The 11,751-nt window shown below is 62.7% G+C and overlaps 1 long non-coding RNA gene across 3 annotated transcripts; it reads left to right on the top strand.

Moving 5' to 3' along the window:
* The first annotated feature begins 8,375 nt into the window (after positions 1-8,375).
* LOC131489536 (uncharacterized) lies at positions 8,376-11,389 on the top strand. 3 transcript variants are annotated; one of them, XR_009250638.1, is made up of 3 exons: positions 8,376-8,719; positions 10,040-10,360; positions 11,057-11,389. It is a non-coding gene; the product is annotated as an uncharacterized LOC131489536 (long non-coding RNA). The 3 variants fall into 3 exon arrangements; XR_009250637.1 differs by lacking the exon at positions 10,040-10,360; XR_009250639.1 differs by lacking the exon at positions 8,376-8,719 and having other exon boundaries at positions 9,538-10,360.
* The last annotated feature ends 362 nt before the right edge of the window (positions 11,390-11,751 follow it).

Below are 11,751 nucleotides of genomic sequence, written 5' to 3'. Positions count from 1 at the left end.
CGCAGAGAGAAAAGCAGGTGGAGACTGGCCGTTGTTCCAGGTGCGCCCAGGTGTGAGCAGGTGTGCTGGGTGCCAGGCCCAGGAATACGTGGACGTCAGCCTGGCTTGCCTCAGGCCCCTGCTGCCCGAAGTCTGGTGTGGGAGGTCTCTAACCAAGCGCCCACACGGAGCGCAGAGGACCCTCCAAATCCTTGGCATCCAGCCCAGAGCCAGGGCTCAGAGGCGGGGGTGGGCAGGACGGTCCCACACTGCCACCTGGTGGTCACCGCCCCAGCACAGGGGGATTCTGGGTCCCCGGTCCATAGCACGCCTGTGGCTTCTCCAGGCCCAGGGTGTGGACGGGACAAACCCTGCTCTGGGGGTCTCAGGACCCCCCAGGCTCCTTCACTTTCCGTTTCCTCCTGTGCTGGGCACTGTCACCCAGGAGCTGTAGGGAAGAATTCGGGAGCCTCCGTAGGCACCCAGACCCCCAAACAGGGAAGAAGCCCCACAGAGGAAGAGCTGCCACAGCTCGGGGGCTCCCCGCCTCTCCAGGCCGCCTTTCCCTTCCTGATGGGCGGTGGATGGGCCGACTCTTCACGCAGGGTGCAGAGGTCAGCAGCCGCTTGCCAACAGGACAGACGGAGGGGCCAGGCCGGGCGGGGCAGGGTGGGCGGCTGGGCATGCGTCCATGAACAGGTGCTAATGGCTTCAGGATGCGTTTCCAATCTTGCCCAGCGGGAGTTTCCTGCCACGCTCGACCTCCTCGACCTCCTCCTGTCATGACCCCACATGCCCCCCATGCCCCCATTCACTCCCATCCTGGGAGTCGGGATGTGACTGGCACACAGGCCAGTCTCCCCCCGGGACTTCCACTCTGGGGAGGGGGAGGCTCATTACAAGTCAGTCTGGGGGGCAAGTGCCCTGAGACGTGACCGAGAGGCTTTGGGCGGGCGGTCCAGGAAGGAGGTAACCAGTGAGGGAGAGTAGGCGTGCAGAACAGGGAGGTGGGGAGGAGCCAGCGGGCACACAGGCGCCAAGGACAAAAGGCTTTCCTCCTGGGTGACGGCCCTCAGGGACTGCTGCTCCGGCCGAGGGCTGCTTCTGCTTTTCTGGGCCTCCGGAGAACAGAGAGGGTGCTGTGGTGCCTCAGTTTCCCTGCAATCTCGTCTTCGGAGTCAGGTGTTTGTGACTCTACTCGGCGCTCAGTCCGGGACTATTTTGCAAGGAAGGTATGGAAGGAAGCCAGTTGTCGGCCCCAGATCCCCTCTCGGTCACGGTCACGGTCACGGGCAGAGCAGGATAGCCGCCGTGTCCGGGTGAACAGAGGGCAGGGACCTAGTCTCTGGCACCCCACCCCCACCATTGCCCTGAGCAGTGGGATATTGTCCCTAACCTGATTACTGGCCCTGCCACTGCCTCCAGTCTTAAAGAGGATTAAATGGGAGGGTTGGCGGGTTCAGGGACCCGGGCGCCTCCGAGGCAAAGCGGCTGCAGTCAAGCAGCGATTGGCTAGTTTAGTTGCAGGGACTGTGGCCTGGAGGTCAGGGACAGGTCAGGGACGGCTTGCAGTTAACAGGCGTTGGGTGGGCGTCTGCCCTGAGGTGTCTGCGCTGGGGGCTCTGGGTCTTGGGTTTTTACCCCCTCCCTCCTCACCTCCCTCTTCTGCTGAGGGGCCCCATGTGGGTGGGGCTGGTCAGCCCCATCTGAGGTCAGCACGGCCCCATCACTAGGCCGAAAACCAAGGCGTCTCTCTTGGTCCCTTGGCCCAAAGATCCTGTTTTTTCCAGCATTCTCAAAAAGGGTGCAAATCCAGGGGCACCCGGGTGGTTCAGTCGGTTAAGCATCCACACTCTTGGTTTGGGCTCAGGTCATGATCTCTCAGTTCGTGCGTGGGTTTGAGCCCTGCACCAGGCCCTGCACTGTCAACACAGTCTGCTTGGGATTCCCTCTCCGTCTCTGTCAAAAATAAATAAACATTAAAAAGAACAAAAGGGGGCAGGGGCGCCTGCGTGGCTTAGTCGGTTGAGCGTCTGACTTCAGCTCAGGTCGTGATCTCACAGTCCGTGAGTCCCAGCCCCGCGTTTGGCTCTGTGCCCACACCTCGGAGCCTAGAGCTGCTTCGGATTCTGTGTCTCCCTCTCTCTGCTGCTCCCCCGCTCACACTCTGTCTCTCTCTCTCTCAAAAAATGAATACATATTAAAAAGAAAAAAAAAGTGTGCAAATCCAGCCTCTTCCCAGGACACCCACCGGCCCCCATGCTCCTGCTGCCTGGGCCTGGCTGGTGCTGGTCCCTGAGCGGGGCTGGGACTCGCCTCCGATGACCAGAAGGCAAACGCGATGGGAGTCACGTTAGGGTATAAAGACTCTGGCTTCTGTCTGTCTGTCCCTCATGCTCTGCTTCCTCCGTCTGATGGAGCCAGCAGCCGCCGCCTTGACAGAGGCCCCCGGGAGAGGCCCTCAGACAGGGGACCGAGGATGGTGTCCGGCTGAATCCTGCTTCGAGGCCTGTGCGTAAGCTCGCATGGGGGGTCCCTCCCCGGTGGAGTCTTCAGACGGGCCTCGGCCCCGCCGACGCCAGCTGCGGCCCGTGAGGGACCCTGAGCCAGAGGACCCGGTAGTCCCAGCAGATACAGGCATGGGAGCTGCTGGTCTGGGGTCGCTTGCTACACAGCAATGGACAGCTTCCAGACACAACTACTCACTTCTCACACAGCCCAGTGCCCGTTCACACCCCAGCAAAGTCCTTCCTGCCGCCGTCTCTGGCTTGCTTGCCCCCCGGTGCCCCTTCTCCTCCAGCCACGCCATGCCTTCTGGTTTTTCGACCTTCCAAGTGCTTCTGTCTCAGGGCCTTGGCACTGGCTGTTCCCTCTGCCTGGGATGCTTTTCCCTCGAGATGTGCGAGTAGCTGGCTCCCTCTCCCCCTCCGGGCCATCACCGCCCTCCTTCCCCTGCGTATCGGTCCCCATGGCATCCGTCGGCACCCGCACTGCCTTCTGCCTCCCTGCCCTGTGGCGGGATGGCAGGCGGTTCTCCGTGCGTGCCCAGTCCCCCCGCGGCTGCACCCGACCAGGGTCAGCAGACGCTCAGTAAATGTCTGTTGAATGAACAGGGAGACAGAGGCTGAATCCAGTCAGCCCAGCAGAAACCAACTTCTGGGGCTCAGCTGACATCAGGTGTTCCACATGCATTCATTTTTTATCTTGAGAGAAAGAAAGAGAGAGGGAGGAGGAGAGAGAGAAAGAGAAAATCTCTGCTGTCAGCACAGAGCCTGATGCAGGGCTCGAACCCACGACCCTGGGACACGACCTGAGCCTAAATCAAGAGTAGGACGCTCAACCAACTGAGCCACCCAAGGCGCCCGCACGCGTATCTGTTGGGTTCAGTCTCCGTGTCCTACGGGATGCAGACGGGGGTTCGAAATTCTGAGCAGATTGGAGGAAACTTAATCCACAGGCCTACCCTGCGTGTTTCTGTTCCCATGACGTCCCGGGGAGGAACCGGAAGGAAGGAGGGGGCCAGACACCGTGGCACCTGGACACCCACACCAGCTGGGTGGTCGGAGTCCTTGCAGCCTGTGACCGCGGGGCCGAGGCGGCCGCCTCCCGGCGGGTCTTCTGTGTCCCTCGCGCTGTCCTGTGCGGAAGGGAGCCCTTTGCAACAAGCATCCCAGCCCTCCCTCCCTATCTTCTCCGTAGAAAATCACGATGTGCAGACCGGAGCGGCTGCCTGCCTGGCCCCTGAGCGCACGAGCCCCCCAGGGCCCGCCGTGCTGGAGTGAGAAGCAGCCCCTGCCGTGCCAGGTCACCTACGTGTGGGGGTCACTCGGTGCCGCGGGGCGCAGGCCGCCCCGCCTGCCGCGAGAACCGCGTGGCAGGGGCCCACGTGCAGGGAGGAAGCCAGGCCGCAGGCCCGGCACGACGGCAGCCCTTGGGAAAAGCGGGGAGGAAGGTGCCCGCGGCCGTCGCCTGCGTTGGCCAAGATGCGAGAAGGAGCCAGACCAGACGGGAGATGCCAGCGTGGAGCGAAAGCGAGAGAGGACGAGGCTCCGAACGTCGTCCCGCCTGACGCCGGGACGCTGGCAGATTTCCAGGTCCCCGAGTCCGGCCAGATCCGACAGGGTGCGGGTGGCCCCCTGGACGCCGCGGCTGGCCCACGTGCATTCTGGGACGCTGGAGGCGCCAGCAGCACGTTGCGGGTGACACGGAGCGGGCGGAGGAATCCACCTCAGATGAGAGGTGTCCCTCGTAGGCCCGGAAAGGGGCCTCCCAAGCAGGCATCCCCCAGAGGCCCCAGCTCGGTAGGGCTGAAATATGGGGCCGACCCGCCGGGGAGACAGGAGGGACGGTGAGCAGAATTAAGTGATCCGGAAGGCACACCTGTGAGCCTTCTCAGCCGTGCACAGAGAACCTGGCCTCCTGTTCCAGACCCGCTTTGACCAGTGACCTTTAAAGGCCATTTCACGGGGTTTCCTGTGCTGGTGGCCGAGAGGTGTGTCAGCCGGGGCTCCCGGTGCCCCCCGTCCCCACCCCGTGAACTCTGCCGCCCCACCCTGGACACACAGGGAGTGAGGGTGCACCTTTGACGTGTGGGATCATGGTGGCGGTGGCTTGAGGCACAGCCCAGCCCAGCGGGACTGGGGCGCTTCCCAAGCGTGAGTGGGGTCGGCCTCTCGAGACTGCTTTGGAGACAGTGGGCACAGGGCTGTTTCCCGGGAAGACTCAGAACTCCTTACTCCTACATCCGTCAGACACAACGAGAGGCAGATGGGGCCTGGGGGATGGGCACAGGGGATTGGGGTGGGACCCGGGGGAGGGGGTTTGACGGGACGGGGCAAGACGGGGCGGGGTGGGGCGGGGAGAGGCAGGAGCGAGGGTTCCAGGTTTCGAGAGTCCCCTGGGCTCTGTCCCGAGGGAGAAGCAAGTCCTCTTTTGAGCCTGTCCTGGGTCCAGGCTGATGAATGCGGAGACGTGAAGCACCCCCCTCCCCAGCCCCCGCTCCCTGCCCCAGGCTGGGGGAGGTGAGACCCCACAGCCCACCAGCTGCCCGGGACCGGCAGCCCAAGGGCCTGCTTCCGGAGCCCCCAGAAGCCCCAGTGACCCCTCGCTTGGAGACGTTGCCGGGAGCCTTGATTCTGCTTACATTACAAACGCAAGGTGTTTATGATGTTATTAGGAACAACGATGCCGTTTTGCGTGCGCAGAGGAAGCCTGCGCCCCAGGATGGTTCACCGGTCTGTTCGCACACAATTTCCATACATCTCTAACGATTACCATTTTAACAGCTCCTGGTATAGATAGCAAGAGGCAGTTCCATTTCACAGGGCACAAACCCAATTCCCTCTGCACTCAATTTTACCGGGCTGCAGAATCAATTTGAGCCTGTCAGGGTCTTATTCCGGAGTCTACCCATGCCGGCTCTTTCCCTCATCTCCCTGCCTGTGTCTCCTCTCTCAGGAACTCAGTCCTGCAGAGGAAGATGTGCTGATACCAAGTAACAGCCTTTATCTCTTTACAACGAAATCTAATTAGGTGTAAAGGGAACACCCAGCTGGGACCAGCAGGCCTGAGGCCTGGAGGATGCTCCTGGGGACTGCCCACCCCAGGCCACTGCCACCTCTCCAGCCGCCCCAGTCAGGAGGAGGTCTCTCCGGGGTCTTCTGGGGGTCAGCAGCGTCTGAGGCCTCGGCCCCCTGGATCTGCCACATGGATTTTTGTCCTTGGTCAGAGGAAGCTTCTGCTGCAGTGCTAATGACACAGAGGCACAGCCACACGTCCCCGAGACGTACGTATGTCATTACCCCCATTTTACCTATGGGAAACGGGCACAGAGAGGGTGAGTAACTTGCCCCGGGTCACACAGCGAGAGTCAGAGCCGAGCGGTGCTCACCCAGAGGCAGTTTGGAGTCTCTTTAGCTCCTGGGGGCACCATGCCGTCCTGTCTCGTGCTGTGGCCCGTGGACAGCCCTTGCATTTACCCGGCCGTATCTGTCCTGTCTTCTGCTAACAGCTCCAGTGTCCCCATTTAGAGCCACCTCTGCCCTCTGGGCCAGTCATGCTGGGAGGGGACACACCCTGGCCCTGCTCTGCTGACTGGGTCGCGCCTCAGGGCTGGCAGCTGCCCTCCCCTGTCTGGAGCCCACGATCCAAGCGGCACCAACCAAAGTCGGGCCTGGGGCTCTGGCTGGGGCTGACAGGAGGGGCCCTTGGGCAGCAGGCAGGGGGGATTGGTGTGGCAGGGGGGCTGCCCGGGGTCCCCCGTGTAACTCCTGCTTCAGCACCTGCATGACTTAGCGCTTCACAGCCTGCTACTCTGTGCACGTGCCGGTGTGGGTGCATGTGTGTGCACCAGCGTCTGGGTGCGAGTGGGGCTGGGCGGGCAGGACGTTCGGGGCGGGTCCTTCACGTGCTCCCACCAGACTGTGCACGGAGCTGGAGCGCTCCGAGTGGTCACCTCTGAGTTAGCCCCCGATCCGGGAAGACCCCAGGGCGGCCGTCTGCAGCACCCCACCGCCCGCCCACCCAGGCTCCTGAGATGTCTCGCCAGTCTCCCACTTAGGATCTGGCCAGAGTCGAGGGTGCTGAGGGACCCCTTAGGAGATGTGGTTGCACTCACCTCCCTGAGCCTGTTGATTTCCTCCCTCATGTCTGTTTACAGGAAAGCTGAGCCAGAAGGAGCTTCCTGGCGAATACCCGTGTCTGGAGAGCTCGCCAAACAGAACCCAGCCCTCCGGAAGCCCGGTCGGTCGTGTTACCGCCGCATCCCAGGCATGTAGGGAAAACCTGTGAGTCTAGGGGAGGGACAGTGGGGAGGGTTCGAGGTCAGTCTGGGGCCCTGGGTCCTGGCACATTCAGCCTCTCAGGACACAGTCCCCTAAACAAAGGAAGGTGCGGGAGTGACACTGTGGCGACTCAGAAGGTCTGGCAGCTTCCATGCCTACCCTCCTGGGAGCCCTGAATTGGCATGTAAGAAGTTCAGCTGCCCAGACTATGGAAAGGCACGTGGGGGACCACGTGGAGGGGCCACGTGGGGAGGCCATGGTAGGGAGGCCACGAGGGGGGACCACTGGAGAGGCCACAGAGATCACTCAATCTTGCCAGAGAGAGAAGAGCTCTAGTAATCCCATATGGAAAGGTCTCTTTAGCAGGGACACTTAGGGACAGAGAAAAGATGTTGGACAAGATACAAGATACGAAAGATGCAAGACTAGACACAAAGAGGAAATAATATCTGAGATTTGAGGAAAAGTTGTTAGACCCCCAGCGACAGCCTGCAACAGCGGGATGGGGGCTCCCCACCGACTCCCCTGGGCTGGTTGGAAATTGCCCAGGTGTGAGCAGACGTGGACGCTGCCCGCGGTGGCGGGGGGGGGGGGGGGGGGGGGGGGGGGGGGGGGGGCGGGGGGGCGTGGGTCTCTGCAGATTCGCTGGGGACCTCAGGTCGTGGCCCCATGGTGTCAGGAAAGGAACTAGGCTGGAAGGACACACACCTCACCTTCCTGCCAGGGAAGCCCAGGTCCTGGTGAGTTCATGCGGGCGGGGTCTCCGGGTACAGCCCCTCTCCCCGCCCCCCCAGGGCCGCACCCTGGAGCCCTGCGCTAAGTTGGCGGCTCCTGCACCAGGCATCACGACCCGTGGGGCGGCCTCCTGCCTCTTGCTTTGTTTGGGACCCTCGGCAGAGAACCAGCCAGGGGCTGGGGGCAAGCCGACCAGGAGGGGAGCCGGGCAGGCCCACTCTCTCCTGGGCGCTGTTCCAAAAAGCTCGGTGGTTCACAGAGGCCGCCCGGAGTTGGGCACAGCTAGCGAGCTCGGGGCCACAGGCGGGTCCGGACCCCCGGCCAGGGGCGTCCACGCGCGGACCGCGGCAGCCGGAGACCGGGCGGCCCTCTGCCCCCACTAACTGCGACTTCAGAAAGTTATTTAATTTTCGGGGGCTGTTCCTCTTCTGCGAAGTGGAGAGAACGACGGGACCCCCTCGTCGGCCTCTCCGCCTGCACACTTAACCCCGGGCACACGGGCCAGACTCAGGAGGTGTCAGCTGCTACTCCCGTCACTGGGAAAGACCATCGTCCCGGTGCAGGAGGGTAACGATGTGTCCCCAGAACGGGACAGGGGACGGACCTTCTTGTACTGAAGAGTCCTTAGTGATTTTATAACACGTGTGGGTTTTATTCCTGATGTTTCACGCGGCGGGGAGCTGCTGGGACACTGGGGCCTCGGTGGACACTGCCCCACCAGAGACGCGCAGTGTGCCGATGGGGCGGCGGGGCGGTGTCCCCGTGTGGGGCGGGGCCTGGGGGGGCGGGGGTGGCACCGCGTCCCCGTGCGGGGCGGGGCCTGTGAGGGGCGGGGCGGCAGGGCGGCCCCGTGCGGGGCGGGGCCTGGGAGGGGCGGGGCGGGGCCTGGGAGGGGCGGGGCGGCACAGAGTCCCCGGAAGGAGGCTTGCTTGTTCCTGGCCGGGCGGAGGCCCACGTGTCGCGCGACCTCCTCAGCTTTCCGCCTGGGGTCAGCTTCCGGTGGGGTTGCATTAACCGCCCCCCCAACCCCCCAGCCCGAGTCGTCCCAGCGGCCGGCTCTGTGCAGCCACGTCAAGACCCATTGATGTACTGTCCCCGTCGCTTCCCGTCTGTCCTCTCCCAGCGCTTCAGACCACGCGGTTGCCACGGCGGTGACATGACCCATAACAGTCCCTGCCTCCTCCAGTAAATGAAGGGACAGAGGTTTCCCACGGGGCAGACAGGTGAGGGAGGGGCGGGGAGAGCGCGCCGCCAGCCTCACGACCCCCCTCACGGGAGCGCAGCCCCCCTGCGGCCACCTCACCTCAGTCTGCACGTTGCTCCCACTTCCGCGTCCGCTGCTGCGAAATGTGGGCGGCACACAGTTTGCGGGTACGAGATGCAGAAGTCTCGCGGGAAGGCCGCTCTGCCGGCGGGTTGTCCAGACGCTCATTGTGACCGCCGTGCAGCCCCATCAGCTGGGACGGGCGGTGGCTGTGCTGCCAGCGCGCGCTTGGCGGCGCTTCTGTTCCAGTTAGGGGGCGAGAAGGCGGGGGTCACGGCGCAGCGCTCACGCGCTCACACGCGTGGCACCGGGGCGGCCTCTCCTTTCCCGGATGGCCCTCGAGGGAGGGCAGCACGACGGCCGAGGAGGCCGGCTTAGCCCTCGTGCCGTCTCCTTCCCGCTCTCCGGCTCTGGCTCTCGTCCCCTGCCTCCATTTCAGGATGGGGGTGCCCCGGCCTCGGTACCGGCCGCCTGTGCTCCTCCACGACTGATGGGGCTTTAGGACCCAGGACGAGGTCAACCAGAGGTCGCCCGCTCCCCGAGGTCGGGCAGGGCCCTGGGAGGGAGTCACTGCCCGAGGCCACGACCAGTGAGGCTCAGGTGCACTGACGGGAATCCGAGGTGGACAAGAGCCGAGAGAGGCAGACGCTGGGACCATCTGGGCTGGGCCTCTTGGTGCAGGACTGTGGGGAGTCCTCCCAGGGCAGTGGGGAGGGCGTGGGGACCGCAGGATTGGGAAGGGGCCAGAACCCAGGCAGAGAGCAGGAGGCGGTGTATGCCCCATGGGGCAGTGGGGGGCAGCGGGGGCAGCTCGAGGGGCTCAGGGGCAGAGTGAGCAGGAGGGAGGCTGCAGGGAAGGTCAGGAGCCTAGACGGCCCGTCACCTGCTGCCAAGGACTGTCCCTCTCCTGGCTCGGGGGTCACAGACCACGTCTCTTCCTGCCTGTGGGGTCAGCAAGCAGGATGGGGACCGTGGAGGGGGGCCAGCCTCCTGTCACTGTGGCCCGACCTCTTGGGCTGGACTCTCCTTGTGTACGGACACTGACCTGCTGCTCCTGGAGGGTGTCCTGGACCCCCACCTTCCTTGCCGTGCCCGCAGCCTGGCCCACTTCCTATCTCAGGGCTTCCACTCTCCCCGGGGTGTCCCCGCTGTGAGGGGTCCTCTCCTGTCTCTACCCGCACTGCCCTTTCTCCGGGAAGGCCAGATGCAGCCTTGCCTCCTACAGGCAGTATTCCAGGACTGCCCCAATTGTTGCCTTCTCTCCTTCCTTCTCTTCTAGGACACCTGCTCAGGCCCGGCTGACCGCACGCTTCCCGTGGGGACCCGGCTGGGCTCTCCATTTCAGGGGTGCTGCAGTGGGCTGAATAGCATACCCCCAAATTCATGTCACCTGGAACCTCAGAAGATGGTTTTAGTTGGAAATAGGTCTTTGCAGATGCAATTAGTTAAGAGTGGAATGGGTCCTGATTCAATGACTGGGTCTTTAAAGAAAAGACCCACAGACAGGACACATGGGGAGCGGGCCACATGGCAATGGAGGCAGAGAGGGGAGGGACACCAAGGATGGGCCACAACAGGGGCTGAGAGAGGCTGGGAGCAGGTGAGAGGGGGTGAGGGGCTGGGAGCGGGTGGGAGGGGCTGGGAGCGATTGGGAGGAGCTGGGAGCGGGTGGGAGGGGCTGGGAGCAGGGGAGGGGGAGGGGTTAGGAGCGGGTGGGAGGACAAGGAGGGGCTGGAAGCGGGGCGGGGAATGCTGGGAGGGGCTGGAAGCAGGTGGGAAGGTGGCGAAGCGCTGGAAGCGAGGGGGGGTTGCCTGGGAGGGGCCGAAAGGGGCTGGGAGGTCTGGGAGGGTCGGGAGGGGACCGAGCTTCCATCAGAGCTCCAGAAGGAACGAGCCCTGCCGGCGCTTTGATGTTGGGCTCTGTAGTCTCTGCCCCACAAGGCACTTGTCCCAGCCCAGCGAGACTGCACAGATTAGGCGAGCCGGTTGGGGCCGCGCGTGGTGAAGTGCCTGCTCCCAGGGGACCGTGGGGACAATGACCCCTCCCCCCCGCGCGCGCGCGCAGGCTCGGCTAGCGCCGGCTGCGGCTTTCTCCTCCCTGGTGGTCCTGCGAGCGCGGACCATGCAGTGCGGGCACGAGGGTCGCTGGCACTGCGGTAGGTAGGGTGTTGGGGGGTGAAAAGAAAGTCTTAGGTCTTTTTAAATGTATATGCATTCTACTTGGAACTCGAGCTCAGTTTTAAACTTTTACTACTTTTTAAATTTACAAGCTTTTTTTTTTTTTTTTAAATTTCAGAGAGAGCGTGTGCAAGCAGGGGAGAGGCAGAAAATCACAAGGAGGCACCACGTTCACCTCGGAGCCGACGCGGGGCTCAACCCCACAACCCTGGGATCATGACCTCAGCTGAAACCAAGAGTCAGAGGCTCTGGACTCCTGGGTGACTCCGCTGAGGAACAGACTCTTGATTTCCGCTCAGGTTATGATCTCGTGGTTCATGAGATCGAGCCCCATTCGAGCTCAGCTCTGCTGAGTGTGGAGCCTGCTTAGGATTCTCTCTCTCCCTTTCTGTCTGCCTCTCCCCTGCTTGTGTGCTCTCTCTCTTTCTCTCAAAATAAATAAATAAATAAAAGACTCAGTTGACTGAGCCACGCAGGAGCCCCTGGGAATGGGTTTTTTTTTTTTTTAATTTTTTTTTTCAACGTTTATTTATTTTTGGGACAGAGAGAGACAGAGCATGAACGGGGGAGGGACAGAGAGAGAGGGAGACACAGAATCTGAAACAGGCTCCAGGCTCTGAGCCATCAGCCCAGAGCCTGACGCGGGGCTCGAACTCACGGACCGTGAGATCGTGACCTGGCTGAAGTCGGACGCTTAACCGACTGCGCCACCCAGGCGCCCCTTCCTTGGGAATGGGTTTTTAAAATATGGAGGGAATGCGTTCCTTTCATGTTGTTTGCGAAATGCAAGGCAAGGACTCCTTGTTCTGCTAA

Source organism: Neofelis nebulosa, chromosome 11 (genome assembly GCF_028018385.1).
Source record: "Neofelis nebulosa isolate mNeoNeb1 chromosome 11, mNeoNeb1.pri, whole genome shotgun sequence".
NCBI classification, from domain to species: domain Eukaryota; kingdom Metazoa; phylum Chordata; class Mammalia; order Carnivora; family Felidae; genus Neofelis; species Neofelis nebulosa.
The sequence above is the reverse complement of the archived record's forward strand: the minus strand, read 5'-3'. Positions and strand labels throughout refer to the sequence as shown.